This window comes from Tachypleus tridentatus, chromosome 4, assembly GCF_004210375.1.
Source record: "Tachypleus tridentatus isolate NWPU-2018 chromosome 4, ASM421037v1, whole genome shotgun sequence".
Lineage (NCBI taxonomy): Eukaryota > Metazoa > Arthropoda > Merostomata > Xiphosura > Limulidae > Tachypleus > Tachypleus tridentatus.
This window is the reverse complement of record NC_134828.1, coordinates 85,172,856-85,182,485: the sequence shown is the minus strand read 5'-3', so window position 1 is coordinate 85,182,485 and position 9,630 is coordinate 85,172,856.

Here is a 9,630-nt window from a genome sequence, read left to right as displayed (position 1 = left end):
CACGGAATTTTTGACTGGTTGTACAGAATTATGTTTTGAAACAAATTCATTTAAGCTTAAATAGCATTATAACTTCTCAGAAAATCAAACTTACAGGTCAGTTTTAAGTGAATGCTACCATAAATGAGTTTTAACTCTATTGGATACATTTTTGGTTTTATTGTTAAAAAAGTTGCAATATATATGGAATCAGATTAAGACCACATTGGGCTCATAAGCAAATTTAGTTGTGTAAGTCCTCCTTTCTCCACTAATGGTTTTGTTTGTTGTTTATTCAAAAAACATTATCCATAAGAACAGTTCACCAAATCTAATGCTTTTAAAAAAACTAAAGATTTTAATTTAAACAAGAGGGAATCCTTAATAACTGCAGCATTTTAAATGCTTTTTGGCAGAATGAGAGTAAATAAATCTATTGAATTTTTTTTACCCTTTTTATTAGCTACATTTGTGTATGCTAACCAAACCATATGTGGGGGCAGACATGTACCTGCTCCAGTTTTATTACTTAACAGGATATCTACCAGTCTACCCTCAAATTGAAATTCTTTTAAGCAGGATTAGAGTTAATTAATCTGAGACCTTTGGTATGGTCAGATACATCATTCGAAAGCTTTTGACCTCTTGAATCCAAAACTGTAATTAGATCTTAAATAGGTCACGAGATGATGGAGTTATGAGCCAGTTTAAAAGATTTTAAAAAGTTTGGTATCTTTCTCTAAGCTGCTATACTGTGGCTAAAAATTGCCTAAAAAAGGTATTTCAAAAAAATGATCTTTCCAGTTTTCACAAACCATAACTTACAATATCATTTACAATAACATAATTTGTCAAAGCAGAAAGTTAATAATTGAATTGGTCAGTAATTTATAACTGGATGACTCATGTACATATTAACTTGAATCTACAAAAAGTGAAGAAAGTGTTGATTGTAGACAAACTGTCAAATAGTTCAGATATGGGGAGGGGCAGGTGTAAATATTACCACTGTGTGCCACTTGTTTCAGAATATACAAGGAATAGCTGTACCTGATTTTGAAATATACAAGAAAGAAAGCAAGTTGTTAGTAACTCGTGGGTTACTCTAATTGATTAGTAGGATTTGGCTGTCACTCCTTTAAGAGCACTTCCAGACCAAATGTGAGGAATGCATTGCAGCAGCAACAGGATGTGAATCATGGACCCTTGGAACTGTGGATGTATAAGCAGCTACCTATCCAGCATGTTGATTGATGTGGCCTTAAGTAGACATAACCTGTTCTATGCATTATAAGGTGCATTTTATAATGGAAGATGTAAATTACAGTGCTTATTAAATATCATGTTTCAGTTGATAATCAAAAGATGAAGAAGATGTTTTACCTCTTTTATCTGAATCAAGTTGAAGGTATGGAATAATGGAGTAGTTCAATGAAACTATAACAAGATCATTAAGAGATATGAAAAAAAATCATTCTAATGACAAAAACAAATGTACATTCAGGAGTCTTTCATATTAGTCAAATTACTGCCACTTTTATACAATTATGATGTACAAAAGTTAGGAACAAATGAGTGGTACATCACTTAATTGTATTATCCATGGTTTATCACATTTCTTACTTTTCTTTCAATGTTGAATTTTTAATTGTATAAGTTTTGTTTTAAGTTTATAATTGTTTTTGACACTTCAAGTTAGCCTATTCGTCATGAACAATGTATGTAAAATTTCTATGCTATAGTTGCTATATAACATGCACAGTGTGGTAGATTGAGATTTTTCTCAGCGTAGCTTGCAGCATTTACAAAATAATAGGACAATTTATTGTATACTATTGCTGTACATAGACATACATTAAAATAACATGGTAGAAAATGTAGAATTTTTGAAAACCTTTTAGTTACACATGTATGTCAAGAATGATTTTAAGTTGTGACAGTTCAGTCACTTATTTTATATCCTTTCCAAAGCTTTACAATTGCTCTTTTTGTATAGAAGTTGCAGTGGCTTTGAATAGTAGATTGGGTGTTGTCTGGATTGTAATTTTTAATAAAATAAATGTGACCATAAACTCCAAATAAATAAAACTTTCAATTTACCTAAAGTTTTGACATACACCTTTCACCAAATGTTAGATATCTACAATTGAATCAGTTCATACATGCAATCCGAATGGAATATGAAACAGCAATGCAAATACGTATCCATGTGTCTCAGAACGGCTGGTATGGATATTAACACTTATTGATAAACAGAGAACAACATTTTGACCTTCTTCAGGTTAACAAAGAGTTTGTAAGTGATCGTTGCCAGGCATATGTCTTAGGGACGAGAGTATAAATGGGTACATTTTTGGCTTTGTGTGGATTGTGGTACTAGTAGAACAAAGGTGATCATCATCAACATATTCCTGGTACTTAAATCCTTGAAATGAATATAGTGCAGAAAATTATTAGTCAGTTTGCATGTGTAAGTTGTGAACGTATGTTTCATGAAATAATTTATGTAGTTAGCAGATGGCATTACAGTTTTTCAGTACAATGTACACAAGTGGTATATCATGGTTTACTATAATTGAGGTACAGTGCATGAGTACCACAAAACGTTATAAAGCTCGTGTGGAAAAAAAAAAAAAGCATCAGCTCGGTAGTTATTTATCTAACTCCCCGTTGGAATATTTAATCATATCATAAATAGAAGTGGAAACAGCTCAGATTAGTGGTAATACTAGGGCTGCATTCTTCACACTGTATCTGAGAGCAGTCAATACATCTGAGACCAATGACTGAGAATTGTGTAAACAATACAGACCAAATTTAGCGACAGTGATTCATTGATGTGCTGCTAAGTCGAGAGGAGGCTTAATACCACTTTCAACATAAGAAATAGTTTCATTTGGTGCCATGTTATTCGGTTTCTGTAATGTGTCTGTTGCTTTTAAAAGGCTAATGGAGTTTACAGTGAACGGGTTACGAGTTCGGTGCCTCATCTATATTGACGGAGTCTTTGTGCGTGGTTGCATTTTCTAGTGTCGTGTTGTTAGACTGGCTTCAAATCCTGACTGAGGGAGACGTCTGCAGTTTCCTTTTGCTATCGCTAAAATTAAGACATTTTGGAATGAGATGGGAATCTGAACAAGCATTCTAATTTCCCTAAAACATGCTACCAATGTGATTTATTCAGACAAAAGTGAGTTGATCTTATAGCAATTGAGATGGCTACTTATTAACAAGAAGTTCAGCAACACGTCTATCATGAATTTGTTTTAAATCTAGTTAAGAAAGTTTATGAGAAAAACGACACAAAGTAATAATAAAAGTAGACAAATTCTATTATTACACTGACTTAAACATAATTTCGTTAGATATGTCATAGTTGCTTCATTTGGATCGGTTAGATGTTTAGTTTTATTTTTCTCCAATCGGATTTCGAGATTATCAAGTTGTTTATTTGGTTTGGATTTCGAGTGAAGCTACTCGAGAGCTAACTTCGCTAGCCGTCCCTAACTCGGTAGTGAAGACAGCTAGTCATAACTACCTACCGCCAACTCTTAGGTCACTCTTATCAATAACCCTTGAAATCATACAAAATACGGATGACCGAACCTTTTTAGCAAACAAATACAATTTAGTTGTCATTATAAATCCTATAAATTTATTTAACCATATATCATGCATAGTGAAAGTTACTATTTAACAACGAAATGCATGACTTAAAGAAATACCATTTAACACAGATGTGGGCCCGGCATAGCCAAGCGTGTCAAGGCGTGCGACTCGTAATCTGAGGGTCGCGGGTTCGCAACCCCGTCGCGCTAAACATGCCCTTTCAGCCGTGGGGGCGTTAAAATGTACGATGACTAGCTTCCTTCCCTCTAGTCTTACACTATTTTTACACTAAATTAGGGACGGCTAACACAGATGCGATTTCATATCGATGAAAAGAAAAAATATTTAACAATCAAAACTTCAATAAATAAATTCACGTACGAATTGTCAGCTGGACTATTGAATAATAATTAATTGTGTCAATATTATTATGTGTGATTCAAACACCTGAAGTATTTTAGGTTCTTAATGGTGATTAAATAACGTACAGTCCGACCAAAATTTAATACAATAGATAAAAAAAGAGATTTAAGGAAGAACAAAAAGGAAAGTATCCTACGAAAACATTAATTATGAAATGAATAATAATTATTTAATACAGAATTAATTCATATACGTTACTTAGTGTTATTTCTTACCCATATTTATAAGAGAACAAAGAAAGTAGTTGCAAATTTATATTTATGTGTGTATATGTTCAATAAAACAAAATGAGCTATTTAACAACGAATATGTAAGTTGATATTACTAATATATTTTTCAACAATAGTTAGGTTCATATGAGTAACTTAGGTCCGGCATGGCCAGGAGGTTAAGGCGGTCAACTCGTAATGCGAGGGTCGTGGGTTTCAATTCCCGTCATACCAAACATGCTCAGCCTTGATGACATTATTATGTTACGGTGAATCCCGCTATTCGTTGGTAAAAGAGTTTGCGGTTGGTGGTGATGATAATTAGCTGCCTTTCATCTAGTCTTACACTGTTAAATTAGAAACGGCTAGTGCAGATAGCCCTCGTGTAGCTTTGCGCGAAATTAAAAAACAAACAAACATATGACTAACTTAAACATATCGGAAGCATTTCCATGGTAAGAATAAAATGAAATCATAGTGATTTAAATAAAACCCATTTTCGAAACATTTCTAATATGTGTAGTGAAGCACACTTAATTAAAATACAAAGTAAACCCTTTAAGATAAATCACAAAATTAAAAATGCCACCTACGACAAAAAAAAAAAAAAACACCCTTTAAAAATAAATAAAATGAAGATGCAGGGGTATTTATAATGTACAATATACACAGTAAAAAAAATAAAAGTCCCCGTTAGTACAGCGGTAAGTCTACGGATTTACAACTCTAAAATCAGAGTCTCGATGGACTCAGCAGGTAGCCCGATGTGGCCTTGCTGTAACAAAACAAATAAAGAAGATATATATATATATAAACTTATATGCTTTATTAATGGTAAGCATGAAGTTCAATTCCATCTGCAGACTGTAAAGAAGCAGTTACCTAATTTGCTGCAATACTTGAATGGATAATGTTGTGAGTCTAGGACAAGGCCCTACTCATCTGTGTCAGTTCTGCACATATCTAGTGGACTTCATCTTCTAGACTGGAGTGAGCTGTGTCCCTCCATTGTAAGCATTACCCCTGTTGGCCTACATACTGCTCCAGCCTTAGTCTGTTTTGTGTTAATTTTTTGACATTATGTGTTCAGCATCTGATCTGTTGTAAGGTTATTTAAGTTCATGTAGATGTTGGTAGGTGAGGATTTTGGCAAGCCAGTCCAAGATTGCTATTGTGAGGTCTAATGGAACATCTTGGGTAGCAGCGATTCAGCTGTATTTGAGGTAGATGCAGCCTTATTCACTTAGAACCTGCTGTCAACGTTGGTGTCAAGGCGGTTGGTAGAACTGGTTAGTTGGGCTGTGAGAAGCTACCCTGCCAATGACAGTAGCCGAGATCAGTGAGGTCTCCATAATTGAATTTGGCTATAAAATACTTTTGAGGAGCACAACCAACTCCAGGATTAACTTCAGCTCAAGAAACATCGTTCATAGATTTGAGATATAATGGACAAAAACAGTGACATTAAACTTTCTGGCTGATTTTAAATGTTCAGATAACCAATGAGACTTTTTTTACAGGAGCTGTGGAACGTATTGGTTCTGTCGGCTTCTCTACAGTAGTTTCTTGTACATCCATGTTAGTTTTGTTTTCCACTGACCTAAGATTGCTCTTCCCATTTGATACACTTATAGAATGCATTGTAACTGCAACTAGTACTTAAATAAAGTTAAAAAATAGCAAGAAACTGTGTTCTTATAAAATATTTCAAATTACATGATTAAAAATATCCTATTATAACAAAATAAAATATTGAAGACACCGAATTTAATTTTTGTATAATATTTCGGCTAGTGTCTATACATTTCATTTAATATTAATAATTTCGCTCATTTGTGAATATTTCATTTTATTCAATTAAAATATTTTGCTTTACTTTTATCAAAAATCAATAAGTAAAACTGTGTTCACTACCTGTTAAATATTTCAGTGGTGAAATTGAAAAATTCTCTGACTGGTGTTAATGAACATAATAAATGCATTGTACCTGAATAATACTGTACAGATCAGTAATGACAGTTACCTCATACTATAAAGTCTTAACATTTATATCAAATCCTTTGATTCCATTAAAGTTTGGTTTAGTAGTTTTGTTATTTGTGTAATTGATTCATTCGCGTTATACAACACTTATGAATGACTTCATGTAATGTTATGCTCTCCACATACCTTTATATACCTATATTGCCATACATACATTTCTCTTCGTTATACATTGTCACATACACTAATAGGTTAAAACACACTATCTCTAGTACCTACACAAATTACTTTGGTAACCTTCTTGAATTAGATGTAGGTCACTTCAGGATATCGATGATACAGCAATGCACTATATCTAGGAGCCATCAGACTTTCTGTATTCAAGTAATATGAAATAGATAATCACTGACAGAATTCTGCTAACCTAAGATTTTTCAGCTAAATTTCTCGTAAGTTGGTACATACACCTTGAGAAGAAACAACTCCCTCTGTAAACGTAAAATACTCGTATTCACTGTGGGTGCACCGAAAAAAAATCCAGCAAAGACCGTATAGCATTTTCCTTCACCTAAGCTAGAGAGGATGAGTGATTTATGCAAAATGTCTCTTATCGGTTTTTTTTTTTTTTTTTTGCTTGGAACAAGTGTCACAAAGCTTCTTCGTCTTAGTTTTCAAACTTTTAGCCGTTGTATGGATCGTGCAAACTGTTGATGGTCTAGGTATATTAACTAACACAGGCAATCCTAGCTGTGTTAGTCATGTAACTGCCATCTAATATCCTACAGATATATTTTATGGTAAACTTCCTCAGCATCTTGTTCCCCGCTGAGACAGCGGTAAATCTTGGAATTTACAACGCTAAAATTAGGGGTTAGATTCCCCTCAGTGTATACAGCAGATAACCCGATGTGGCTTTGCAATAAGAAAACACACACACACACACTTCTCAGTATCTCAGAAAGTAAGGGTCACGAACCTTTTGGTACAGCTGATTTTATGATCAACCTACTTAACTAAGTAGTAATCATACAACGTAGTGCATACAATGTATTTTACAATACTACCCAGTAGCTGAGAAATAAATAAATAATATTTCCTTTCAATCACAGGTTTCTCAACCAAATGGCTGTCCCAGCTATGTGATGATCAAGTAGTAATCACACATGGTAACACTGTATCTTGTATAACTAATAAAACGAGGACTTTTGCTTTCTTTCAATAATTGATCTTTCAACCACATGTTATATTGCTCTAGCTCAGTGGTTCTTAACCTTGTTGGAAGTACTGAGCCCCAAAAGTTTCGTACTTGCATTCACTGAACCTCTCGTAATTGAAAAATAAAATATGATTTTGTTCAATTTCAAAACATAAGTAGATATTTTATTAGTGCACAAAATGAACCATGCATCAGTTGCACACAATCTCACTGTGTTCAAAGAACAAAACCAACAAATCATGAATTTCACACAAAAACAAAAACATAACTCAATGAATATTTACTGAAAATCAATGTGACTTTGCTCTTGCCTTTCAGAGACAAGTTCAGAAATGTGCGGTTTCACCTTGGCAAGTGCCACTCTCATATCATTTTCGCAACAAGGTCTGCTCCTTTTTTTCTTTTTTATGTCTACCATCCTCGAAAAGGATTGCTCGCTAAGATACGTTGTAACAAACGGTATGAGTATCTAAAGGGCTCTCTTAGCAATAAGAGGGTACGCTACGATTTGGTTACACCAAAATGTTGAGAGCGTTGTTCTGAAAAGTTGCTGTTGATCCTGGCTCTGTTGAAGTTCAATGATTTCGTCGAGGTATTCATCATTGACATCTGCTGTCGCAACACTAAACGTAAACGGCTGTCTTACCCATGCTGGATATGACTCTCTGGTGGGGAAGTATCCGTCGAGAGACTTTGCAAGCTCATCTAAGTGCATGGCAATTGCTTGCTTCAGTTCTCCGGGTACAGAAATGTCTCCGATTTCAGACACATCTTCGATCTTACTTACACATTCGTCCAGCAGGGGAAAGTTTGCGAAGCTATCATTCTCTGTTCGTCGTTTCCATAACAGTAGCTTTTTTTAAAAAGCCTTCAGGTTTTCTTCCGCTTCACTGATGTTAACTCCACTGTTCTGCTCTGTTGATTGAGAGCATTGAATATATTGGCCATGTACGCCAACATGAGAATGAACTCAGATTTTTCGAAGCAATCTGCATGACAATGTTGGTGCTCTCGCAAAAAAAAAGGGCTAATTCCACACGCATGGCAAAAACACGATTCAGCATCTTTCCCTGGGATAACCACTGAACGTTAGAATGGTACAGAAGTACGTCGAATTCAGAGCCCATTTCACTACACAGCTCTTTGGAGATGCGATGCTTCAGGGCACTATTTCGCACAAAGTTCATACATTCCACTACAATTTTTAATACTTTTGCCAGGCCAGTTTTGAAGGAAAGGTTTTTGTTGCCAACGCATGCCTGTGTAGAACACAGTGCGTTACAATGATGTGTGGTGCATCGGCTTTCACCAGTGCACCAAAACCAGAGTTTCGTCCCAGCATGACTGGAGCTCTGTCCGAACAAACTGCAGAAACCATATCCCACGAAAGATAGTTGTCTCTGAAGAAGTCATCCACAAGTTTCTTCACGTCGGCTGTCTTAGTTGTTGTTGTAAGAGACTTACAAAATAAAAAATCGTCTTTTATCTCGTCGTTCTTCACATAGCACACGAATAAAACAAGCTAGCTTAGATTGGAAACGTCGGTGGTCTCGTCGAGTTGAAGGCTGAATTTTGCTTGGCTTGAAATCAGATCTGCAACTACTTGGGCCAAGATGTCATCGCTCATCTCATCTATTCTGCTGCTGATGGTGTCATTTGAAAGAGGAATTTGGGATAACGTATTTTCAGCAGCTTTTCCCAGCATGATATTCGCCATCTTCAACGCAGCTGGTTTTATGAGTGCTTCACCAATGGTGTGTGGTTTATCCTGCTTTGCGATCAAGTACGCAACTTCGTACGATGCTGTGAGGATCGGTTTGTCGATGGGTACAAAGCCGAGCATAGCCTTTTCATCGAACCTGGCTCTCTTTATCTTGAATTTAGCAAGCGTTGTGTTCTTGTATTTCTCATCTTCATGCAGCTTTAGGGAGTGTTCTCTTAGTTTTGCCGGTGCTAGACTAGAATTGAAAATGCTAACTCCCATCATGTTCCGTTATACACATGAATCCATATTGTATGTATTCGTCCGACCACTTTCTGTTTTTGCTCGACATAGTTAGTATGAAGGGATTGAAAGATTAGGAACAAAATCACAAATGACGCACGATTACTACAGTCACAAGTCGACTGTTAAGCGCACGAAGTTCCCTGCAGCACAAATGTTAAGGCCAAGTGATGTGACGTGATCAGCTGCAGCCAATGGCGGCCAAA